This window comes from Myxocyprinus asiaticus, chromosome 39 (assembly GCF_019703515.2).
Source record: "Myxocyprinus asiaticus isolate MX2 ecotype Aquarium Trade chromosome 39, UBuf_Myxa_2, whole genome shotgun sequence".
NCBI lineage: Eukaryota > Metazoa > Chordata > Actinopteri > Cypriniformes > Catostomidae > Myxocyprinus > Myxocyprinus asiaticus.
Window position 1 is genome coordinate 31,280,179 of NC_059382.1, and position 27,982 is coordinate 31,308,160.

The 27,982-nt window shown below is 38.9% G+C and overlaps 1 pseudogene; it reads right to left on the bottom strand.

Moving 5' to 3' along the window:
- Positions 1-27,731, bottom strand: part of LOC127429978 (olfactory receptor 52K1-like) — a 41,576-nt pseudogene extending 13,845 nt beyond the window's left edge.
- Between the last annotated feature and the right edge of the window lie 251 nt (positions 27,732-27,982).

Here is a 27,982-nt window from a genome sequence, read left to right on the forward strand (position 1 = left end):
CAACAGATGATGCTAAAATTAGCTCAAGAGCTGTTGACACACCTATAGCTAGCTCTGGGTCTGACACACCAGCAACCACAGATCCGTTACTCTCAGATTCCAACCAGCACACAATCTTCAGCCAACACCAACCAATCAGCCGCTGGTTCTGGATTTCCACCCATCAACCCAGCACATCCAGCCATAGTATTCTGACCCAGCAAATGTAGGATGTCCATCTTCCTGGAAGTAAGATATAACCGCAGCATCCTTCGGATGAGACATTAAACCGAGATCCTGACTCTCTGTGATCATTAAAAATCCCAGGGCACTTCTCATAAAGTGTAGGGATGTAACCCTGGTGTCCAGGCCAAATTTCACCCATTGGCCCTTATCTATCATGGCCTCCTAATAATCCCCATCCCTGAATTGGCTACATCACTCCTCTCCACCAATAGCTGGTGTGTGGTGAGCATACTGGTGCACTATGGCTGCCGTCGCATCATCTAGGTGGATGCTGCACACTGGTGGTGGGTGAGGAGATTCTCCCTATACTATTTAAAGCGATTGAGTGCCTAGAAAAGCGCTATATAAATGTAAGGAATTATTGTTATTATTATTGTGGGTGGGGCAAGAGGCCTGCCATCAGATATGTCTAAACTACATGAAAAGGCAACCCAACCATGTCTCAAAACATTCCCTGGCAGATGTGATATCTGGCAAGGTACGGTGCATCTCAAGCAGATGACAGAGTACAAAGGTAATTTGAAACTTGAACTTGTAGCCATGTGCATCCGCTACTTTCATGCAGGAGTCATTAAAGAAAGGGCGATTGAATTCATTAACACATCAGACCTTATTGCCACTGGAATATCAGATAAGATACTACAGCTTTTGGAGCCACGGGAACTGGACCCTCTTCTGTGTGTTGGTCTGTGTTTTGACAGGGCAGCTGTCATGTCTGGGAACTGTGAAGGGGTTCATGTTATCCTAAAACAAACTTTTCCCAATGCAATCTGTTAATTGCTGTTCTTACTGACTAAATCTGGTTCTTTCCATGATGGCCTCAGCATCTGGACACATACGTTTTGTCTCGTTTCAAAGGTTGCATCCTCCAGAGGTCACATACATTTGAATGCGACCTTTCACGGGAATTCTGATGCATGTGGTGTATCCTTCGTGGGCACTCACAACCCACAATGCTTTGCTTCAATTGAAATGAACATCACTTGTCTGAAAAAAAAAAAGACTCCCAGAAATCTGATGTTCAAACGCAAGTAATGTTAATTCCCAAGTTGAAGTACCTCAGTAGACGGGTGCAGAGTATATAATATGTATAATTATAGTACTATAATTAAAATAATGGATTATAGACTAAAAGTACACCTGAAAAATCTATTTATTTTCTCTCTACATCATTATAACTCTCCTCAAATTTACCTCATACACTCCCTTCCAAAGGGACTTTGTTCCTTTATCACTCAAAGAGCTTGCGCTTGTTAAAGAGTGGCATGCTGTCATAGCAACCATGATAAGTTCTGTTTCCGTTTGTCCTACAAAGGCCATCTCATTTAAATGAGGCTTGTTTAAAGGAGGATGCTTGGTATACTGCAGCCTTCAAAGGACGTGTCCTAGCTAGCATGCAGTCTTCGAAACGACACAGCTATAAGCAAATTTTTCAAGAAAGTGTCACCTTTATTACACTCCCAGTGGAAACAAGTGAAAGCGGAACTGATGCTGCATTCACGTGCTAATTATTGAATTATCGTAAATACGAGTTTCCCACTCGGAAGTTGCACATGAATGATCCATCAAGTCATAATTACGACTGGGAAACTCAGAGATAATTTTTAGACCCGAGTTTCTGAGATGGGAGAAGTTCTAAACTTTCAACATGGTGGATGAGAGTACTGTTTCTGAAGTGAATGACAGGTTTTGTTCATTTTTCTAAATAAAGCTAATTCAGCCAGGACCGCTTTGGCAACAAACAATTTATTGTATGTTAGACACACTAATTTTACTTTTGGTGGGAGGGAAGCTCAACAAGAACCCCCCATACTGGAACCATCAGCAAGGAAAGCATAACATTTGGCAAAATATCCATGGAAAGGAGACTCTTGATCTGAAGAGGGGTATCTCGGAAAGTGGGCTGCTTAGAAGGTCTCGTCATGATGGCTGTCATCTGGAACATAAAGCAACAAACAGAAAAGTGCACAGAACTAGGCCGGCTAAAGCTATGAACCATTAACAATGGAGACTAATGCATTTGGAAGGTAGTTGGGGAGGAGGTTGGTTGCTGTCAGGTGCTTGGCTGGCAAGAATGCTGTGTTGAATATATATATATATATATATGCTGTCCTTGATATATAGACTACTCTTATTGGAGTAGGTCAGCTGGTGGTCAGCTGATGCTGAACTTGCCTCTTGTGGCCTGATTAAACTAATGCTTGCACTCAATTTTAGCCACTTTGGCAATAAACAATTTATTGTATGTTAGACACAATCATTTGTGCATTCTTCTCCTACAGTTAAAGTAGAGGGAAGCTCTACAAGAACCCCCCCCCCCCCCAAACCATACCGATTGTGATTGCCTTAATAGCATGACTTCTTTCTAAAAAGTACATGAAAATGGTACAGGGACTTGCCTCATTTTTCGATGTAGTGAGTAACAAAAAGCAGAAAGTGATGTGCCTGCAAGTAGCAGAGGGGTGCCCCTCCTCCCATCAGAGGGGGAGAGGGCATCTTGCTCCTCGAGGAGAAAGCAGCAGAGGGAAGCCTCTCCCCTTTTGTGGCATTGGGGAGAGAGTAGCATGCCCCTTGTGGAGAAAGCAGCAGGAATGTTGCATGGAATGTTGCAGCCAAGTCTTTCTGGAGATGGAGAATGAGTGTGTGCTGGGGATGTGCTACCTTTGGCTGCGACTACCATCCACTGTGACCTGTGGAAGTGAAGAATCGGTGGTGGATGAATGGCGATTGCAGTCCTGAGTTCCAGGAAAACAGGAATGGCTAATCATGGTTGGGGTTGAAAGCAGCCACCGGAGCTGCACCTGGGTGTGGGATATATTCCACTTCTCTGAATTAAGAATTGTGTGTCCTCGAGGAAATCCTTAAAGATCAAAGACTCCACGATTATCTCCCATCTATCCATCATGAAGGAGTAAGGTAAGAATAGGAGCATGCCGTGTTGAATAGGAGCATACCGTGTCAAGCTGTGTTGCTAGCTTTTTGGTTGTCAGGTGCTTGGCTAGGCTGGCAAGAATGCTGTGTTGAATATATATATATATATATATATATATATATATATATATATATATATATATATATATATATATATATAGGCCATCCTTGATAGATAGACTACTGTGATTGGAAGAAGTAGGTCAGCTGGTTGTCAGCTGATGCTGAGCTTGCCTCTCATGGCCTGACTGAACTAATGCTTGCACTTGATTTGTTAGTGCTTGCCGTTTTGGTCATTTTTATTTATATCAGCAACCGTTCTATGCATGTTTACACTGTGAAAATAGCTTGTATTTGACCAAAATTACATTATCATCAACAAGCTAACTGAGTGATATGTATTATGGTGTCAAAATAAATGTTCCTCAAGAAATATGTTGAATGAACCTGGCGTCGTCCATGATTCCTGTTCTTTCCGACAACAAAGCATATGAACACGAGGTACTTGTAATTACCACTTCAGAAGTGGGAAGTAGGATAATTCCGATAGCACATGAAGGCAGCATAATGTTACCAACATCAAACAAAATGAGAAGGAACATACAGTGCATCCGGAAAGTATTCACAGCGCTTCACTTTTTCCACATTTTGTTATGTTACAGCCTTTTTCCAAAATTGATTAAATTCATTATTTTCTTCAAAATTCTACAAACAATACCCCATAATGACAACGTGAAAAGTTTGTTTGAAATCTTTGCAAATTTATAAAAACAAACAAAAAAAAAAACACACATGTACATAAGTATTCACAGCCTTTGCTCAGTACTTTGTTGAAGCACCTTTGGCACCAATTACAGCCTCAAGTCTTTTTGAGTATGATGCTACAAGCCTGGCACACCTATTTTTGGGCAGTTTCTCCCATTCTTCTTTGCAGGACCTCTCAAGCTCCATCAGGTTGGATGGGGAGCGTCGGTGCACAGCCATTTTCAGATCTCTCCAGAGATGTTCAATCGGGTTCAAGTCTGGGCTCTGGCTGGGCCACTCAAGGACATTCATAGAGTTGACCCGTAGCCACTCCTTTGTTATCTTGGCTGTGTGCTTGGGTTCATCTTCCAACAGGACAACGACCCTTCGCCCCAGTCTGAGGTCCAGAGCGCTCTAGAGCAAATTTTCATCAAGGATGTCTCTGTACATTGCTGCACTCATCTTTCCCTCAATCCTGACTAGTCTCCCAGTTCCTGCCACTGAAAAACATCCCCACAGCATGATGCCACCACCATACTTCACTGTAGGGATGGTATTGGCCAGGTGATGAGCGGTGCCTGGTTTCCTCCAGGCATGATGCTTGCCATTCAGGCCAAAGAGTTCAATCTTTGTTTCTCATGGTCTGAGAGTCCTTCAGGTGCCTTTTGGCAAACTCCAGGTGGGTTTGTCATGTGCCTTTTACTGAGGAGTGGCTTCTGTCTGGCCACTCTACCATACAGGCCTGATTGGTGGAGTGCTGCAGAGATGGTTGTTCTTCTGGAAAGTTCTCCTCTCTCCACAGAGAAACGCTGGAGCTCTGTCAGAGTGACCATCGGGTTCTTGGTCACCTCCTTGATTAAGGCCCTTCTCCCCCGATCGCTCAGTTTGGCCAGGCGGCCAGCTCTAGGAAGAGTCCTGGTGGTTCCAAACTTCTTCCATTTACGGATGATGGAGGCCACTGTGCTCATTGGGACCTCCAATGCTGCAGAAATTTTTCTGTACCCTTCCCCAGATCTGTGCCTCGATACAATCCTGTCTTGGAGGTCTACAGACAATTCCTTGGACTTCATGGCTTGGTTTGTGCTCTGATACGCACTGTTAACTGTGGAACCTTATATAGACAGGTGTGTGCCTTTCCAAATCATGTCCAATCAACTGAATTTACCACAGGTGGACTCCAATCAAGTTGTAGAAACATCTCAAGGATGATCAGTGGAAACAGGATGCACCTGAGCTCAGTTTTGAGTGTCATGGCAAAGGCTGTGAATACTTATGTACATGTGATTTTTTTCATTTTTTATTTTTAATAAATTTGCAAAGATTTCAAACAGACTTCTTTCACGTTGTCATTATGGGGTATTGTTTGTAGAATTTTGAGGAAAATAATTAATTTAATCCATTTTGGAATAAGGCTGTAACATAACAAAATGTGGAAAAAGTGAAGCGCTGTGAATATTTTCCGGATGCACTGTACATATAATAAATATATATAAAATATTTAGAAACTATAAGATAATACATAAAATAAAATATAATACTGAATAAAAATAATTAAATGAAATGGTGACAAACTAACCAAAACTTTCACTTTAAGTTTAACTACACCAATGGGTTATCAGTTCAACTTAATTTTGACATTAAGCCTCGTTCTATAGGACTATCTTATATACAGTAGAGAATAGTTTGTATAAGCCTACTTGTTTTTAAGGCCTAGAGTAAAGGGTAAAATTGAATATTTTTTGTTTACTTAATTATTCAACCAACCAACAGTATTTTTGACAGCAAAAAAGACAACAACTGTAGTATTACCAATAGGGAAATTCAGTTAACCGTGACATTGAGCAGAATGCTTACATATAACCAGTTCTGACAGAGCTGCTGATGATCAGCATCGGTCAATTAGATGAAAAGAAAATTGGAGATCAGTGTCAGATGTAAAAATCCTGATTGGAGCATCCCTAATATTAAAGTTGACTGTGTTTTAAAAACCATTTATGATGATTAGGGGGCTGAGACCCTGTCACAAAATGGACACAAACAAGTACATAGTGGATGGGTACAATTTTAATATGAAAGTTTTTTCTTTGTTTCACTGTTTATATAAACAAAAAAAGAAATGTCCCTTTTTCAGGACACTCTATTTTAAAGATGCTTTTGTAAAAATCCAAATAACTTTACAGATCTTTATTGTAAAGGGTTTAAACAATGTTTTCCATGCTTGTTCAATGAACCATAAACAATTAATGAACATGCACCTGTGAAACGGTCGTTAAGACACTAACAGCTTGCAGATGGTAGGCAATTAAGGTCACAGTTATAAAAACTTAGGACACTAAAGAGACCTTTCTACTGACTCTGAAAAACACCAAAAGTAAGATGCTCAGGGTCCCTGCTCATCTGTGTGAACGTGCTTTAGGCATGGAGGCATGAGGACTGCAGATGTGGCCAGGGCAATAAATTGCAATGTTCGTACTGTGAGATGCTTAAGACAGCGCTACAGGGAGACAGGAAGGACAGCTGATTCATCCTCACAGCGGCAGACCACGTGTAACAACATCTGCACAGGATTGGTACATCCGAATATCACACCTGCAGTACAGGTACAGGATGGCAACAACAACTGCCCGAGTTATACTAGGAACGCACAATCCCTCCATGAGTGCTCAGACTGTCCGCAATAGGCTGAGAGAGGCTGGACTGAGGGCTTGTAGGCTTGTTGTAAGTCAGGTCCTTACCAGACATCACCGGCAACAACGTCGCCTATGGGCAAAAACCCATCTTCGCTGGACCAGACAGGACTTGCAAAAAGTGCTCTTCACTGATGAGTCACGGTTTTGTCTCACCAGGGGTGATGACTGGACTCGCATTTATCGTCGAAGGAATGAGTGTTACACCGAGGCCTGTACTCTGGAGCAGGATCGATTTGGAGGTGGAGGGTCCGTCATGGTCTGGGGGGTATGTCACAGGATCATCGGACTGAGCTTGTTGTCATTGCAGGCAATTTTAATGCTGTGTGTTACAGGGAAGACATCCTCCTCCCTCATGTGGTACCCTTCCTGCAGGCACATCCTGACATGACCCTCCAGCATGACAATGCCACCAGCCATACTGCTTGTTCTGTGCACGATTTCTTGCAAGACAGGAATGTCAGTGTTCTGCCATGGCCAGCGAGGAGCCTGGATCTCAATCCCATTGAGCACGTCTGGGACCTGTTGGATCGGAGGGTGAGGGCTAGGGCCATTCCCCCCCAGAAATAACCGGGAACTTGCAAGTGCCTTGGTGGAAGAGTGGGGTAACATCTCACAGCAAGAACGGGCAAATCTGGTGCAGTCCATGAGAAGGTCACATTATTCCATTTCTGTTAGTCCCATGTCTGTGAAACTTGATCAGTTTGTCTTAGTTGTTGAATCTTTTTATGTTCATACAAATATTTACACATCTTAAGTTTGCTGAAAATAAAAGTAGTTGAAAGTGAGAGGACGTTTCTTTTTTTGCTGAGTTTATTTGTTTGTGGATGAACTGAAAAAAAAAAAAAAAAAAAAAGGTCTCAGTTTGGTTCAAGTGTGAAAACCCCAGTAACCGTTTGGCAGTTGAACATGTGGAAAAACACCACCATTTTCTTGTATATTATAATCGCAGTTCAAATCACAATATTTTTTTCCAAATAATCGCAATGAGTTTTTGTCCAAATCATGCAGATCACGCTGGCCCGATTGAGATGCAGGTAGACCGTTTTGTTTTTTGTCCTGCCCATCATGGGAAATCAGATCTTTCTTCGGTTTCTTTAGTACTGGGAGGGTGGATGGTGTAGTAGCTATCCTAGGCTGTGTTGTTTTGATTTAATTGACAACTGTTAAAATTACATGTCTGTGTATTGTATTCATATTAGTTTGTGTGTACTGCTGATGAAGTGACCTATAGTATGGGTGTGCGGGCGCACCGTGGCTGCCCATGTTGCCCATGCCTAAATCCGCCACTGCTAGTGATTAACCCTGTGTTCTGGACTTAATATTATTCTCCAATAGATTTATGGTTTGCCTTTAGCTCCCTCTAGTGGGACTTTAATTTTGAAAAATAGTTATCCAGTTACTGTTAGTCAAGGAAGCATTCAGTGGTGCTGCAGTGGAAGCAACACAATGTGTTCGTTCTCTCAGTTGCAATAATCCGTGATCATCATCTGTCTCTGAATCTGTTTGATGCAATGTCTGTGAGTATTCAGTGTTAAAATCATATGTAACATGCAAAAGGATTATTTTGGTAAAGTTACATTTATTAAGAGTTTGTACATTTATTTGTTTATTTCTCTTAATTTAATCATAAATATACTCTAGAATTCTCATATTTAGCAATTCATTTACACTTATTTATTGTGTAATCTTTTCATTTAATGATTATGAATTTTGAACATTTACGTTTCACAGATGATTCATATAAACTTCTCAAATAACAACGGTGTCTCCAGCGAAGTTTTTTGGATCTTTGTTTAATTTACTGGATAGTTAGATACAAGACATCTAATAAGGCCAGTACACCCTGAGTGAATGTCTTGTGCACTCACTTTTGCTGAGGCCTGGCCAAATTCTGCCTATGCACTAGGTCAAAGTCTAGAGGCTTTAGATGGTTTTTCTTTTTGTCTTGTCTGTAAATAACTGTTAATTTAACTTCCCAATCTAAGTTAATTTCCCAAACTAAAATGAAAAAAAAAAAAAAGTGTCTAGACAAAATTTTGCGATTGGACTGTAGCTGAAGGGGTTTGATTATACTTCAGAATTGTTTAATATACTTTTAATGAGTTCTTTCTAGATGCACTTCATATCTTCTAGATATTGGTTTATAGATATCTTTCTTGATAGACTTGGTTTAGATAATGTTTAAAATGAATACCAACGTTGGCTAAGTATTTTGCAGTTTTCTTATTTTATACCATTCTGGTTTATTTTTAAACCAAGTCTGCACAACAAAAGCCTTTGCTCTTAATGTTTTTTTTTGTTTGTTTTTTTTTCGTTTTTTTTTTTCAGAAAGATATTAAACAAGTTGATTTATTTAACATTTACACTATGTTGACAACTTCCTGTGTGGTGCACCTTTTTGTGACATTTTCTAGAAAACCTATGTTTTTTTTTTATTAGCACTTTTATTTCTCTAACCAGATTTTCTTGCATTCTGATAGAGAAAATGTTATTTGGACCATGTTGTAGTAAAATTTAAGTGCAAATAAAAGTTGAAAAATAAATTTTCTGAGATGTTACCAGATATGCATGTGTTACACATGATAGAAGACAAAGTATTCATTCATTTGAAATTTTAAGAAAAAATTGGTTAACTTGGGGATTATTTTGTGCTATTTTCGTCTTTCGGGTTTAAAATCAACATCACACGATGTGACTTGTCCCTGTACTATAGTGCATCGTTGCGTCATTAGTGTCTCATAATTATTAATGAGATTGATTGGCCTTATCCTGTGAGAACGGGCTATCTCATGATTATTCATTAAACCACATGACTAGTGCTTCAAACTCTCAAGCACCTCAGCGTCTGTTGAGAGAGTTGATAGTACCAGGACGCGAGGAGGTGGAGTAACACACTGCCTCTTGTGTACGGAAAATGCCTGTAGAGAAGGTCTACTTCATTTACATTTCTGTTTGAAAAACTATGCTATATTATTGATAATTAATTACTATAATAATATCTGTACAATTATTGGTTTATGTCCTTAATCTTTCATTTTAAATGTCACACCCACCCTTGTGCTATCAAATCATGGTACCACCATGCCAAATGCCTCTATTTGTTAAACTTGATGGCACCAGTGTCACCTTTCTAATAAAAGTCTGGAGCCTGGAAGTAAGTCTACTAGTCATTTCTTAAGAGGAAAAACATTTTAATAAGGAAAAAATATACCCAGTGCACCTTTAAATGCCAATAAGTAAGCAAATCAGTGCCTAGTTCATCTTCCCTTCCACAGTAGATCTGAAATCTCATTTGCACTTCTGCATATTGTGACTTGCAGCGACACAGTTCACAAGACACATAACAGCCAATCCAGGTTGACATCAAACCTGGAGCATCTTCATGTGGCATTTTTATGTAGCCTATATGCTAATTTGACTTGAGAGCTAGGGTAAAAGGGGAACATTTTCAGAGAATAACAACTTAAATTTAGGTCTCTTTCCCACACAGCTATCGTATGGCTTTAAAAGACTTGAAATATTCAGTGTGAGTGTGCCTTTAAATATTAAATTCCAAAAAATAATAAGCACTAATTCTAATTGATCAGTACTTTTAGTCTAAAGTCAGAGATCTTATAGTACTGAGATAACAACCTTCATAGTTCTATCATTGGAGAGAGCATAACGGCTGTATCGGTAAACTAGCATTTTAAGACAGTTTGCTGATGCTATACAAATGTATAGAGAGAGCCGTAAATTGTCACCTTCCAGTCATAAAATCATCCGTGACTTTTTTTATAAAACAGCAATTTTGTCATAGTAAACTCCACACTTTTTTAGTACTTTTACTTAAGTAAAAACTCAAAGGCGTACTCAGAATTTTACTGGAGTAAAATTTAATCAGGGTATCTGTAATTTTACTAAAGTACAGGATTTGTGTATTTCATGCACCACTGCTGACACATGAGATGGAATGGACAACCATCATTACATTATCACCATAATCATCATCACCAGCCTATACAATTTAAGGTAACTCCCAGGGCCGTACATCCCATAGGCAATATAGGCAGTTAAAGTCCCTTAAACGGACTTTAAAAACCTTTATTTTGAAATTTCCCCATGGCTCAAAGCACATTTTTACCCTACAGCATGCACATGTATCTCATTATTTGCATACAAATCACAATGACAGTGACAACTAAAAACAGCATATTAAGTATACGATGTGCTCTGAATAATCACCAAATGACAAATAACTAAAAGTGACAACAAATAAAATAACATCAGTGTATATAAAATCGGCAAACAGTAAAGATATGAACAGTACACAGTTATCTGCATAATTTATTCATACCGCAAAGCATTACTGGGAAGCACCGCTTCTTATCACCGTATTATTAGACACAGAACACACACCTTGCTGAATAATGCTAACGTTTGACAGGAAATTGGTACTTTAATTCACCATAGTGGCATTCAACTGATCACAAAGTATAGTCAGGACATTACTGATGTCAAAACAGCACCATCACTATATGAAAAAAGTCATTTTTGCCTTGAGTAACCTTGAGTAATCATGCTAAATTGCTAATTTGGTACTAGAAAATCACTTCAATCACATTATATCAAACACAGCTGAAAGCTGTTTGGTTCCTTAAATGAAGCTTAACATTGTCTTTGTGTTTGTTTTTGAGTTGCCACAGTATGCAACAGACTGGCATGTCTTAAGGTCTGTATTAGGTAAAAAATGGCAAAAAAGAAACAGCTTTCTCTAGAAACTCATCAGTCAATCATTGTTTTGAGGAATGAAGGCTATACAATGCTTGAAATTGCCCAAAAAACTGAAGTTTTTATATAAAGGTGTACACTACAATCTTCAAAGACAAAGGACAACTGGCTCTAACAAGGACAGAAAGAGATGTGGAAGGCCAGACGTACAACTAAACAAGAGGATAAGTACATCAGAGTCTCTTGTTTGAGAAATAGATGCCTCACATATCCTCAGCTGACAGCTTTATTGAACTGTACCTGCTCAACATCAGTTTCATGTACAAAAGTAAAGAGATCAAGATAGTGCCACGGATGGCAGCCTTGGTGTGGAGCTCTCCAATTCTTTTGTTGTTTTTGTTTGTTTGTCCTGTGTTTAGTAATCTTTTTCCAATCAGTTTTACTAGGGACACACTGCTGAATATTCGGCAGCACATACCAGACAATCTTTTCCCGTTTTTTGACTATTCGGATGTTTTGCTGGACACAGCTGTGTGTGATTTCCTGCAAGATCAGTTGTTACAAAACTGTGTATCCCTTTTTTTACACACTCTTTCTACCATGGGCACCTGCAGGATTAATCTGAGGGTACCCACAGAAATCTGCCATAGAGGTCTGCACGGGCCTTAAAATGAAACCCGACCCTTAGCCAAGACCATGTGGCCCGACCCTACCCGGCCTGAATGATACCGTTAGATTTTAAGAATGTGAAATGTCAGAATAATAGTAGAGAGTGATTTATTTCAGCTTTTATTTCTTTCATCACATTCCCAGTGGGTCAGAAGTTTGCATATACTTTGTTAGTATTTAGTAGCATTGTCTTTAAATTGTTTAACTTGGGTCAAACATTTTGTGTAGCCTTCTGCAGGCTTCTCACAATAATTTTGCTGGAATTTTGGCCCATTCCTCCAGACAGAACTGGTGTCAGGTTTGTAGGCCTCCTTGCTCGCACACACTTTTTCAGTTCTGCCCACAAATTTTCTGTTGGATTGAGGTCAAGGCTTTGTGATGGCCACTCCAGTACCTTGACTTTGTTGTCCTTAAGCCATTTTGCCACAACTTTGGAGGTATGCTTGGGGTCATTGTCCATTTGCAAGACCCATTTGCGACCAACCTTTAACTTCCTGGCTGATGTTTTGAGATGTTGCTTCAATATATCCACATAATTTTCCTTCCTCATAATGCCATCTATTTTGTGAAGTGCACCAGTCCCTCCTGCAGCAAAGCACCCCCACAACATGATAAAACGGTTGAGATGGTGATCTTTGGCTTGCAAGCCTCACACTTTATCCTACAAACATAATGATGGTCATTATGGCCAAACAGTTCAATTTTTGTTTCATCAGACCAGAGGACATTTCTACAAAAAGTAAGATCTTTGTCCCCATGTACACTTGCAAACTGTAGTCTGGCTTTTTATGGTGGATTTGCAGCAGTGGCTTCTTCCTTGCTGAGCAGTCTTTCAGGTTATGTCAATATAGGACTTGTTTTACTGTGGCTATAGATACTTTTCTACCTGTTTCCTCCAGCATCTTCACATGGTCCTTTGCTGTTGTTCTGGTTTTGATTTGCACTTTTCGCACCAAACTATATTCATCTCTAGGAGACAGAATGCATGTCCTTCCTGAGCGGTATGATGGCTGCGTGGTCCCATGGTGTTTATACTAGTGTTGGGTTCGAGTCCACCTTAGTCGAGTCAGAGTCAAGTCCTAGTCTTTAAACAGTCGAGTCCGAGTAAAGTCCGAGTCCAAAAGGGGCCGAGTCGGACTCAAGACTGAGTCATAACAGGCCGAGTCCGAGTCGAGTCAGAGTACGAATGAATCTGTCCGTGAATCTGAATTCAAATTGTAACCGTAAACTCAACATCAATATTTAAAGCTTATTTTAACTTTCACAACTAAGAAAAAACAATTGTCAATATAAATGTAACAAAAACACCTTTTATATTTTGATTCGTTTCGTGCTGAACAAACTTCAAAGTGGTTTCAGAATGAAAGCATGTGCTTTAGGTGTATGAAAACAAAACTGTCCTTCAACACAATTCTTATTGAGTTCTGTTGACATTTCAGTTATTTGTTGCTTTCCCCCTCCACTCAAACATAGACTAAAGAAAGTGAAAGCTGCATTAGTCATTAAAACCAGAGTTATTATTGTTTCGAATTTTTATTTTGTTTTTTTATTTCTACTTCATTTTCAATTTGTCCTTTTTATTTTAGTTTTATCTAAAATGCTCCCTATCTAAAGAAATAATATATACTGAGATTTATTTTTTGTCTCTATCTGCCAACATGCGATTTTACCAGTTGTTAGGTCCCGTGCCATGCGAAACTGCCACTGTAGTTTATAGTACATTGGATACATACCTGTTTTATGTGTTCGTCATGCCAGCCAACTCGGTAATCGAGGTTATACAGCAGTCTCCGTAGTAACATTCAAGCATATCGGTTGACTGAGTGTGCCGCTCTGCAGGTGTGTTTGTTCAACACGGTGAAACAAACTCTGGCTACATCTACGACATCAGGAGGTGCTACAACTGCTTGCAGAGTGTCCATTTATTTCTGTTTTTTTATTTTTATTTATTTATTTTGTTCATTGCATCACGAATCAAATGCCATGGACTTGGCTGGACTCGAGAGTCCCAAAAATCCAGAGTCCCAAAGGTTAGAGTCCGAGTCAAGTCCGAGTAAAAATGCATCCGAGTCCGTGACAAGTCCAAGTCCACTAAAATTGGAATTGTGACTCAGACTTGAGTCCAAACTCGAGTACCACAACTCTAGTTTATATTTGCGTATTATTGTTTGTACAGATGAACGTGGTACCTTCAGGCATTTGGAAATTGCTCCCAAGGATGAACCAGACTTTTGCTGAGGTCTTAGCTGATTTATTTTGATTTTCCCATGATGTCATGCAAAGAGGCACTGAGTTTGAAGGTTGGCCTTAAAATACATCCACAGGTACACCTCCAATTCAGTACACCTGCTATCAGAAGCTAATTGTCTAAAGGCTTGACATAATTTTCTGGACTTTTCTTAGCTGTTTAAAGGCACAGTTAACTTAGTGTATGTAAACTTCTGACTCACTGGAATTGTGATATAGTCAATTAAGAGTGAAACAATCTGTCTGTAAATAATTTTTTGAAAAATTACTTGTGTTATGCTTGTGTTCTTACAACAGCAGAAGTTCACACAGCTGTGCAATGTCACAGACTGTCACTCAAGCCGAGTCCATCACTACTGCAGCATTATGATCTTCAAAGTGAAACACTTTCTTCGCTCTACACAGTGAAAAAAATTATATTTTTGTAATGCAACACCATTTTACACAAAGTCAAGCTTATATTTCAAGATTAAAATTGAAGCTCCAACTTAAGGCAGCACTCTGAGGTAAGTTGTGGCTCTAATGATAACGCTGGCTTTTCTGTGATATGTTGATGGTCATTTTCATGGTGATTCTGTAAATATGGGCTCTTGTGACATCAGTTTTTAAATGTACATTTTTAAATCTGCAGCAATATATCAGTGCACTTTGTCCCGCATCCCGCATGTCATGAGCAGTATTTACGTATTTACCCCGGACCCTCGCGGGGGTACTGGAAACTATTGCAACTACTTCGGGCTGATTAACTGTATAAATCCACGTAAACATCCACGTTAAGTGTTAATGCCTTTTGCTCTGCTGAACGTGTGATTGATAACTGGAGTGCGAACAGACAGCATTTCTGCACATGGTGCCCTTCACAGGCTGCGTACTCTGCGTTTAGTGAGCGGCGGTACTGTGTACAGAACTAATGATCTAAAGTCTTATGACACTGAAAACTGTAACTACACTGAAATAAGAACTAAAAGCTATGAAATAGTGAAAGTAGGCATTAATAAAACATCTTGCTTTGTTTTATATTACAGCATTATATATAATGACCCTGTGGGACATTGTTCACATTATCACCGTAAATCCAAACCTCTCTTCTTGTTAACAAATTCATCCAGATCTGACAAAAGCCCTTAAAGGGATAGTTCACCCAAAAGTGAGAATTCTTTATCATTTACTCACCCTCATGCCACCCCAGATGTGTATGACTTTCCTCCATCTGCTGAACACAAATTAAGATTTTTAGAAGAATGTCTCAGCTCTTTTGATCCATATAATGCAAGTGAATGGGTGCCAACATTTTAAAGCTCAAAATCACATAAGTTAGCATAAAAGTAATCCATAAGACTCCAGTGGTTAAATCAATATCTTCAGAAGCGATACGATAGGTGTGGATGAAAAACAGATCACATTCACATTCTTTTTGTATTTTTTGGTGATTCACATTCTTCTCTGCATATCGCCCCCTGCTGGGCTGGGAGAAGAACTTCTAGCAAAAAAATGACTTAAATATTGATCTTTTTCTCACCCATATCAGAAGTGATATGATATCATATCACTTCTGAAAATATGGATTTAACTACTGGAGTCGTATGGATTACTTTTATGATTCCTTTATGTGCTTTTTGGAGCATCACAATTTTGGCACCCATTCACTTGCATTGTTCTGACCTACAGAGCTGAAATATTCTTCTAAAAATCATAATCTGTGTTCTGCAGAAGAAAGGAAGTCATACATATCTGGAATGGCATTAGGGTAAGTAAATGATGAGAGAATTATCCTTTTGGGGTGAACTACCCCTTTAAAGTGATTGCTCAGCCATAATTTAATATTCCGTCATCATTTCCCTACCCTCAAGTTGTTCCAAACCCGTGTGACCCTTTGTATTATGTGGAAGACAAAATATGTTAGACAGAATGTTAGGGACTGACAGTCTCAGTCATCATTCACTTTCAAAATATAAAGGAAAAAAAAAAATTCACTGAAAGTAAATGGTGACCAAGGCTAACATTCTGTCTAAAATGTCCTTATTGTGTTGCATGGAAGAAAGAAAGTCATACAGGTTTGGAACAACATCATGATGAATGATGACAGAATAATAATAATAAAATAAATTCTGTAATACATGTAAAATGTGTATTATGTAATCAAATGTAGGGAGTTAACGTCCATTATGTCATTTGTGAAAGTAACGAGTTACTCACTACTTGAGTACTCTTAATTGGATACTTTCTTACTCTTACTCAAGTAATTATTTATGTTAGCACTTCTACTTGAGCAATATTTTTTTTTTTTTTTTTTAGAGTAATTGTACTTTTACTTGAGTACAGTTTTTGGCTACTCTACCCACCTCTGTATATTTGTGTTTGAAGTGATCTTACAGCATGATTATCATGATTGCTCTCCCTTCAAAGTGCCCTTCGGAGGGTGATTTATCACGTTCGGAATGCACAACTTGCAGGAAATGATAAAGGAACAAATGATGTCACTACCTTAAACCGTCTTGAAATGGACTATATGAACATCCGTGGCCAGGGTTGGGAGGATTACTTTTGAAATGTATTCCACTACAGATTACAGAATACATGCTGTAAAATGTAATTTGTAACGTATTCCGTTAGATTACTCAAGGTCAGTAATGTATTCTAAATACTTTGGATTACTACTTCAGCACTGGTAGATTTTTTCACTTGTTTTGACTATATAAAAACTTTATATATTTATATAGATATTTATACAGGAAAACAATAAAAAAATTATCAAGAATACAATTTTTTGCCCTAATATCAAAGGTCTTACTAGAAAAAAAGAAATTATGATCCGACGTGAATTTTCTTGATAAAAAAATATGATCGTGCCTGGTAACGTGCATATAAAATGGCTAGAAAAGCATTTTAGCTTAGTGTAAAGCTGAAAATTTACACAAGGTTTATTTCTATTTCTTCTTCTTCAAACTTACTTCTCAGTCTGCTCGTATGAATGTAACACTTCATAAGAAAGTGTTTCACCGCTGTTCATATTGCATATTGCAAACTAAAGGACCAGTGCCATCCAAAAAAGCAACGTGGATTGTAAAGCTCCAACAAACTGAATGCAAAACATTTGCATCAAACAACCAGTGAGTGATATCCCACTCCAATTAAATAAAAAGCATATGAGGGACAGAAAATATAGAATATACCAAGTCTACAAAACAGCCATAACATATATTAGTACATACATAGGAGAGTGCAAAGACTTATGAGATATGATTAAATATGTAAGGATAAACCCAGCAAAGGGACGTCCCCCGGACATTCACCAACGTCCGCTTAGGTCAGCATTTGGTCATTTTTGTAACGTTTGCTGCAGGATGTTCCCAAGACATTTTGGACATTCGAAACAGGTCCCATTTTCATCCGGGCAAAACATCCTGAAAATGATGTTCAGGGGACGTCAGCAAACATCCCCGTTTTGTCCCCTAAAATAACATTCGTCTTTGGTCCCACAACGTTCTAAAAAAATAACGATCAGGGGACATCGGTGAACATCCCCGTTTCATCCCTAATATAACATTCATCTTTGGTCCCACAGTGGACATTTTCACAACATTCAGTGATCTTACAAGAATGCTTTTAATTGTAAGGATGCAATTTACAGATGTGTCAGAGGTTTAGCAGAGATGAGGATGCAAACGCAGAGTTAAAAACCAAAAATACTTTATTTTACAAACTCAAACTCCCACGAGGGGGAAAACAGCAAAAACTACCGATCACGAAATTTGAGGCTGATACCAATCACCGATTATTATTATTATTTTTTTTAACATTAAGATTGGCCGATACTGATACCGATTTGTTCTTAAAGTGCCCTTTGCCACACTTTTGCAAGTCATATGCTGCAGTTATATGTTTATGCACCACACAGTAAAATGACGTTAACACTTTACAAAAAGGTTCCATTTGTTAACATTAATTAACAACATTACTGTAGTTAATGTGAAGTAATGAACTTTATGTTAATTACAACATATACTCAGGGGCGAACTGGCCATCAGGAGATACTGATGCCGATTTGTTCTTAAAGTGCCCTTTGCCACACTTTTGCAAGTCATATGCTGCAGTTATATGTTTATGCACCACACAGTAAAATGACATTAACACTTTACAAAAAGGTTCCATTTGTTAACATTAATTAACAACATTACTGTAGTTAATGTGAAGTAATGAACTTTATGTTAATTACAACATATACTCAGGGGCAGACTGGCCATCGGGAGAACTGGGACTGGAAAGTTTTATTAGTTAAAATGGGCCACGATAAGCTGAAATGGGCTGCCACGTTATGCAGAATGGGCCACAAAACGATGATGCGATATGAAGGGGGCAGCGATATGCAGAAAAGGACAGCGAGTAAAAATATAGTGTTCATTGTTTGGTCATGATACCTAATGCATTAACTAATGTTAAAGAAATTAAACCTTTTTATTAAGTGTTACCAAAATTACATTCAAATTACATTAATTGTGAATTGCTACATTTAATTGTATTGAAAACAGTTATGAATAGTTCTGTTGCCAATATCAAAATGTCATTGTGACATACTGGCAAACAAAAACTATGAGAGCATCACACACAGCAGAGACACTTTTCAAAAATAAGAAAACTATATCCATTACAAGCTCTAAAACTGTTCCAGTGAGAAATAAATAATATCTATGATTTGTTTACTTGTTTGGTGTCTTGTTGTAACACAAATCTCTAATTATTAAGCAAATGTGTGAAGACATGGTGCCATTATTGAAGGTTAAACTGTTACATTTGTTATTAGTTGTATTGTGACCAACATTAATCTGATTTAAATTGGGATCCTCACAGAATAGCACCGAGATGAGTGACTGGTGATGAGATATTGAGAGCACCTGGAAAGCGCACGTTTGATTGACACCTAGAGCGCTCATGTTGAAGGGAGAAGCTAAAAGCGCTCATGATTGCTCAAACATCTCTATTGCTCCACACAGCTAGGGCTGGGAATCAATTCCGAGGTGTTGGGAATCGAGAATCGACTCGAAACATTGGAATCGACTCCAAAGCTGGAGTCGATTCCTTTCGGGGAAAACAGCTGATATTTTCTGACTGTGTTTATTTCCTCAACCACTGAATTACTACACATTTTAGAAGCCTAACACTAATACAATTTATAAAAGGTTTATAAAATGACTGCATCTTAACATTCATCAACCTGACTCTGAGTCTTTTGTAGTCCGTTGCCTGTAAATCCGCTCTGTTTGTTCATCTGTATGAAGCAATCACACAAGCCCTTCAGCACATCTGCTTGCCTTTCCAGACCTGTATAGTCAGATCACATCAATGAATCGGTATGTTAAAATTTAAATGATCAATGTGCTGCACTTATAAAAACAAGAATCTAACACTTCTCTACTCGTTCTCAACATTTTTACAGTGTTTTAAAAGCTATTGCATAGGCCTATATATTAATTAGCCTACATCTGACACAATTTTACATAAAAATAATTTTATGAAATCAAATTCAAAAACACATTGTGTGTATGTATGTATGTATGTGTATATATATATATATATATATATATATATATATATATATATATATATATATATATAAAATCCAGAATTATTACCAGAATTATTTAAAAAAGACCTTCACCAATATCAAACATTTACATTTTACATTTATTCATTTGGCAGACGCTTTTATCCAAAGCGACTTACAAAAGAGGAAAACATAAGTGAATCATCTTAAGGAGACAGTGGTATGAAAAGTGCTGTATTACAAAGTTTCACTAGCATCATAATAGTATTCAAAACAGAATAAAGTGCAACTGGAAATTTGTTTTATTTATTTATTTTTTTTTTAATGAACAGAAGAGATATCCCAAGGAATACACATGTTGGGCACATACATCCCTATATTTCTGTACGGTAAGCTGACTATCATCATGGCGCTCCAGCCAACTTCCATCCTCTTAAAACAACTTGTCTGGTGATCATAACACTGGTTAGGACCCAATTTTTTATGTGTTTATTCCCTATATTGATGACCGCCCCATCGCCTAAAATACAGAGTCTGGGGCACAATGAAATTTGAGTGCCTAATACGTCACACATAAAACTCTGAATCCTTCAACCAAAATTCTTGGATCTTAACACCACCAAAAAACATGAGTTGTGTCTCCATCTTCTGATTGGCATCGCCAGCAGGTGGGTGTGTCTTTAAGACCAAGTCTATACAATCTACCGGGTGTCCAATAGAATCGATGTAAAATCTTGAATTGCACAAGGTGTACCCTTGCATCTCTAGATGCAGACTTGACATTTTTTAGAATCCTAGCCCACACTTCCTCTTCCAATACCAAGTTTAAATCTTTCTCCCATAATCTCTTGATAGAAGTTAAAGCTCCGTCACCCAGACTCTGAATTAGCAGGGAGTAATACACTGATGCCTCATGACCTTTTTCAAAAGCAGTAATCACCACTCCCAGAATATTTGCCGATTTAGGGCGGGTGTATGCTACTCCCAAAAATAGTATAGAGCAGGAAGCGCAGCTGTAAATATCTAAAGAACTGAGATCTGGGAATCCCAAAATGTTAAATCAAATTTTCAAAGGATCTCAACACTCCACTCTCATATAGGTCACCGAGTGTATTAACCTCCCTCACAATCCACTCTGTCCAGCAGAAAGGGGACTTATTAATACATAATTTTGGGTTCAGCCATATGCTCAAGACAACATTTAATAAATGTCCAAATTAAACACTCTGGACACTTTTGTCCATACCGAGTGCAAATGTGAGATAACGGGGTGTAACAGAAAGAAAGGATTTGCAATGGCGAAATAGCGGCAAGAAATTCCTGTTCAATACAAAACCAGGGAGGGGCTCTCTCAGGTGGAAGTGACAAATGAGCCAAATGTCTGAGACCGAATGCGTATTAATAAAACAAAATCTTGGATAGGCCTAGCCCACCTTTGTCAATCAGCCTATGCAACTTACTGAAATGTAATCTGGGACATTTACCATTCCAAATGAAGGACTTCGCTATGCTATCAAATTGCTTGAAATAAGAGAGGGGGACATCTATAGGGAGAGACTGTAGCAGGTAGTTGAAATTTGGAATACAATTCATTTTAATAACATTAACCTTCCCAATCATAGATAAATGTAATGAAGCCCACCTGCCCGCATCGCTCAAACCTTTTTATTAAAGGGTCAAAATTAACTAAATCGCACAAATTTGCTGGGAATAAAATACCCAAATACTTAATGCCCTGTTTGGGCCACTGGAATGCGCCTGGCTGAAAAGCCGTTACCGGGCAGTATGCTGTCTGAGCCAAAGCTTCAGACTTATACCAATTAACTCTGTATCCCGAGCATACAGGAACTGTGGAGGCAAGGCATAGATCTAGTAGGGTCAGAGACGAGCATCTGCATAAAGCAAAAGCTTATGCGCCACACCTCCTATCACCACCCCTGGAAAATCCTCCTCCTTTCTTATTGCGGCTGCTAATGGTTCTAGGGCAACACAGAACAATAATGGGGTAAGAGGGCAACCCTGCTGGGTGCCCCTATCCAGAGTAAAATAATCTGAAATATATCCACTCATTTGTCGGTTAGTCAAAATTTTTGACAGTATTTTAACATCTAGCTGGATTGGGGAAATTGGATAGAAACTCTTACAATAGCTTGGATCTTTGTCCTTTTTAAGAATCAGACTGATCCGGGCTTGCATCATGGTTGGCGGAAGCTTTCCATTCTTTAATGATTCTGTATAAACTTCTAGCAAAAGTGGAGCCAGTTCTGTAGAATAAGAAATAAAAAAACTCAGCGGCAAAGCCATCTGGCCCCAGAGCCTTGTTTGTAGGCAAGGCCTTAATTACCTCGCCAAGGTTATCTCAGAATAAAGAGAATTTTTTTGCTCAGCCGTCAGTTTCCACAAAGTTTCTAATATCCTCGTTAGTAGACGAAGACATGGAACTATAGAGATCAAGATAGAATTCTTTAAAAGCATTATTAATATCAATGGCTGAGGTAAATATTTCACCACCAGCAGATTTCACTGAGGGAGTGCTAGAAAAAGACACTCTCTGTTTTATATATCTAGCCAGAATTTTCCTGCCTTGTCCTCCGACTCAAAGTATGACCGTCTTGCCCTGAATAGTGAAAACTCCACCTTCCGCGGCAAAATAGTATTATATCTGTATTTCAATCGGGTCAATTCTTTGAGGCCATCATACGACATTCGCGCTTCAACTCTGCCTCTGCACTTTTAATATTACCTTCCAACTCCACGAGTTCTTGTGCTTTGGATTGTTTGGTGAATGAGGCATAAGTACTGCCTTAAGTACCTCCCAAGCCAAGCCCACAGAAGATACTGAGGACCAGTTGGTCTCCATATAAACATTGATTTCAGACTTTAACATTTGTTGGAATTCAGGCTTTAGCAAAAGGGATACATTAAAGCGCCAACTATATGATTACCTTTTCTCCATATGTGGCAACACCTCTAAACTCACAAGGGTGTGATCTGAGACTAAAATGTTTCCAACTGAGCAATCAACAACAGATGAAATGAGGGACTTATATAAAAATCTATTCTAGAATAAAGCTTATGGACTGATGAAAAAACAAATTATAGTCCCTACCACATGGGTTCAAAAGTCTCCAAATATCAAGAGACCAAGATTTTTACACATCCTGTGAAGCGTCAATGTTACTCTAGGGGGCTTACACACTTTTGCTTCACTATGATCAAGGACTGAGTCCATCAAAAGATTAACGTCTCCTCCCAATTTTATATCATGAGGGGTGCCAGCGGCTTGCAACATCCCTTCAAGGTCTATAATAAAGACCTGATCATCAAAGTTAGGTGCGTAAATATTAGCCAAAACAAGACTTTGCCCCTGAATTTCTGCTAAAACAATAATGACTCTTCCTAATTTATATTTAATCTGTTTGAGAGATTTGAATTATAGATGATTACTTATCAGTGCAATGACTCCTCTGCTCTTACTTGAGCCAGCACTAAAGAAAACATGTCCACCCCATATCTTCCCAAACTTTTCAGCTTCTGCGGGGAAAGATGCGTTTCTTGAAGAAACACTATATCATATTTCTTATGCTTAAGAAGAGAAATAACCTTCCTTCTTTATATGGGGTGTCCTAACCCATTCACATTGCACGTGGAGAGAGACAATCCACTCATTAACTTTTGACATAATAGAAAAATAGATTGTGTGTCAAAAACAAAATTATAAAGACCACATTCCAACATTAGAACAACAATCAAACCCCAAACTTCCCCCCGAACCAAACAAATAGAAAAAAGAAAAACGTGCGCATTAACCCCGCGCATGACAGCGCCAACTGGCATCTATTCTTCCAAACTCAAACAGTCCATGTACGCTTACGAGAGCCCCCGTGACAACTTTGCTGTCGGATTGCTCAAGTCCGATATTTCTATACAAATTTTGTAAAACAGAATTACACAAGAAAAGATAATCTCTAAAACAAACTCCAGCCAATAGGCGGAATAAACACAAAGAATGTGTAGATTAATCCACAGAACTGTCCCGCTGGTGTGTTCCTCCACAAAACAAACTCCAGCCGCTAGGCAGATCCAGCATAAAAAAAAGGCACTCAGTTTCCTCGGATAGTCAAACGAATGTTCAGTGAGACGGCCCATTCGGCTGCTACATGAGTGCAACAAATGACCTAATCACTCCAATGACTTGCAAGAAATACTCCACAAAACAAACTCCAGCCAATAGGAGGCATAAGCACAAAGAATGTGCAGGTTCACCCACAAAACTGCCCCGAATGAGTGTTACTTCACAAAACAAACTCCAGCCACTAGGTGGAATCAGCGCAAAAAGAAATGAAATAGGCACTCAGTTTCCTCGGACAGTCAAGTGAATGTTCAGCGAGTTGGTCCACTCGGCTGCAATGTGAGTACCACAAAATAACTTACTTTATGAAGGACATTGCTTGCTGGGGACATGTGAATGTTTTACGGCCATCCTTAGCATCTACTCTCAATTTGGCCGGGAACATCAGTGCAAAAGCGACCTTCCGTTGATGTAAGAGTTTCTTGCTTTCCTTAAATTATCACGTTTCTCTCGTCAAATTCGCAAAGTCTGGGAACGAGAAAATTATGTGGTTCTTCCAAGAAAGCCTTCCTTTATTCCTCGCATAACACGAGCTCTTTATCGGATAATCTCCGAAATTTGGCCAGAATTGATCATAGCCTGTCTCCCTCAGCAGATCGCCGAGCCGGAACCCTGTGAGCTCACTCATTTTCCAGCTTATGGCCTGTTATGTCAAGTAGACTTGGAAAGTGCCCGTCCAGGTATTTCACCATATCCTGACCCTCTTCGGCCTCAGGAATTCCAACAATACGGGCGTTATTCCGCCAGCTACGGTTCTCCAAGTCCTCCAACTTCTTCCAGACATGCTCCAAATCCACCTTGGTTGCTAGTGGATTAGCAGATGGTTCCCTCTCCGATGACTTCAGATAATCGATCCGTTTCTAGACATCCCCAACTCTTGTAACAACCTCAGTGAATTTCGTCTCCATGGCAGATTGATCAACGTATTACAGCAAGATCTTCCAAGTCAGCAACGACCTTCGTGAGCATTGCTGACATGTTCAACATTTCTTGCCGAATTTCCCTCAATTCTCCGACCCAATCGACTCCCGGGCTTGGGGCCTCCGGGGGCATGTCAGCTTGAGCACGTAAGTGTCTTTTAATGTCTCCAGAGCCCGAGGATTTTGAATTTTTTGACAAATTTTCAAAGAACAGTTATGGAACAGAGTGTATTGAATCTCACCGGTTTATGATAATAGTGTTAAAACTAGCAAAGTGCACAGAGCTCGCCATTCATATGTCTGAACCTCGCATGGTGTCACGTGACTCCCTCCAAATACCATAGTTTAATAGTTGAAGAAGGAGCACAAAACGTATTGCAAGGGACTGCAAGTTTTTTTAAATAAAAAATTCAGGGAAAGAAAAAAACCCTCCCTGTACTCTCAGAGGGGCTCATTATGTTCCAAACCTGTATGTCTTTAGTGGAAGATATGTAATATTCAGTCTCAGTAACCATTCACTTTTATAGAGAGAAACAAAAGAGATGCAATAAAATTGAATGTTGACTGAGATTCTTGGTCCCTTTTGCATGTCACAGAATAAGGAGTCATAAGGTTTCAGAACAACAAGATGACAGTTTCAATTTTTTGGGGGGTGAACTCTTTAAATCAGTAACTTTGTTAAATTAGCCTGTCATTTGTTTATTATTATACATTCATCTGTGATTGCACCAGTGTGATTTGGCTGTTTACAGTAGACTTAAGATTTATGTATTGCAGAAAAAAGTTTACTCCAAAGATTTTTATGTATTTTTAAATGTATATATTGCATAATAAAATGAACTACACTTGCTGTGTGTTTAATACATTATCACATATATAGGCTGATTTATTCATTAAAATATTGGAATTTTAAAATGGAAAGTGAAAATGTGTTGATTGTATAGCATAGTTTTACCCAACTGAAATCAACATAGTTTCAACATAAGGTAAGCAAATCATCTGAATGGATTTTATGTGTTTTCACATGGTGTTAATGATGTTGATTCAATGTGACATTCAAAGTACATCGAGAGAACGTTCAAATGACTGGTAGCGAACGTCCCTTAAATGTCCACTGTTAGTCCTGTGAACATCAAGAGGAGGCAAGAGGACTCTACCTTTTTGTTAGCTGGGCAATTAGCTAGGATAGACAATAAAAACATCAGAAAAAAGGAATAAATAAAAAAGGCCTCCATTTTCCCAGGCTGTAGGGGATGTCGAGAAACGGATTGATTATCTGGAGTCATCGGAGAGGGAACTATCTGCTAATCTACTAGCAACCAAGGTGGATTTGGAGCATGTCTAGGAGAAGTTGGAGGACTTGGAGAACCGTAGCCGGCGGAATAATGTCTGTATTGTTGGAATTCCTGAGGCCGAAGAGGGTCAGGATATGGTGAAATTCCTGGACGGGCTCTTTCCGAGTCATTTAGTTTAAAGTCTGAGAATGACAGGGAGTTGTGCAGGGAGATCCTTAATGCTGAAAAACCCTTTTGCAAACACAATGTTTTGTCCAAGCAAATGAAAGTAATGGAACTGAAAATACATTATAGTGGATCAGGTTTACACTATAGTAATATACAGTTTTACACCAAAGGAACAAACATGTCATACAAACAGTACAGTACAGTATATATATATAATATTGATTCAGTAGCCTACTATCACTGTAATGCCATTAACCAGTGCTCAGTGATTAACCTCTTTTCAGTGTCAAGTTTCAGAAGATATCATAAACATTAAGGCATTACAAACATTAAGATAAAACTAAAACGTTCACAAACACTTGAAGTTAACCAGAAGTAATTCATTCTTAATATAGACGTTTCTTTAATAATTATATGTAAATCTGCACATGAGGACTGTGTTGGAATCAACAAGCTACCTCTGACAATTCAAGTCAGACAATAAACAACTTATCATATTACAAGCAGAACATTTATATATAATTGCAGGAGTTAACCAGATCTACCTACATCACTCATTAATATGTGCTCTCCCTATTACATTGATATGCAATCCTTAAAATATTACTTCCAGATAGGATGTCTTGTCTTACATATTAGAGTGAAATGAAAGCTTGACACATGTCATGGTCTCTAAATATACCATGTTATATTCCCATATATATTACTCCCATAGAGGAATCTCCTTTTTTGCAGTATAACACAAACTACATGGACTGTTTTCTTGAATCTTTAAAAGCACAAATCAAAAGTTGGAATGCAGAAAAGCAAATGCAATGCATACTTCCGGTTCCGGTGTGGGAACGCTGTGCGCGTCTGGCTGCCGCTCCAAACTAGGATGATTGTTTGTTATCAGTTGTGTTATTTGTTTTCTGATACTTTTGTTATTTTCGCTTTATTTTGTTCTGCTATCATCTGGCTGCTGTTCTACAACAGCTGTTGTGTTTTCTGCTACCTCTCTGGTTTCTCGGATGCCACTCTGCAACTTGGATCTACCACCTCTGCCTCAGCTTGCCATGTTTTTCTGTTGCCGCTGTGAACTCTCGGTTGCTGGCTTACTGCGAGCTCTCTCCCTCCTCAATCCTCCATCTATGAGACTGACTGTGGGGTGAGTTAACACTCTCCTTATCAATCACTCTATTTGCTTACTGTCAGGTCGGGTTGCTTTCCTCTCTGTGAGCTATTTATAGATGTTGTGATGGTTGAGGTTTTGGCTGATGTGGTTTTGCTAATGGCTGGCTTTCTCACGGTTATCTCTAGTACATCAAAATCTTTAGCACTCATCTTGCCTCTGGTTTCCCTTTTTGGATTAACATCCAACATGGAAACTAGGTATTTGTCATCTGATTTAAAGGCATTAAACGGGCATCCGTGCCTCAACTCTGTGATGTACAAGCACTGCTGGTTGCTTGTTACCATCTGGCGCCCACGGTATGTACATCGCTCACCCGGAAGGATTTCCAACATTCAACAGTCAGCACCTATTGAGATTCCGTGCATTTGGTCAATTAATAGAGCACTGAGTAAACCAAAGCTTTTACAAAGGGATTGCTAGACACCGCGATCACTTGTCAACATAAATAAGACAAACACAAATTATACCTCTACAGGCAACCTTGGTGTATTGCAAAAACACTTTGCTCTCCTGAACTGTCGCTCCATCTTGGATA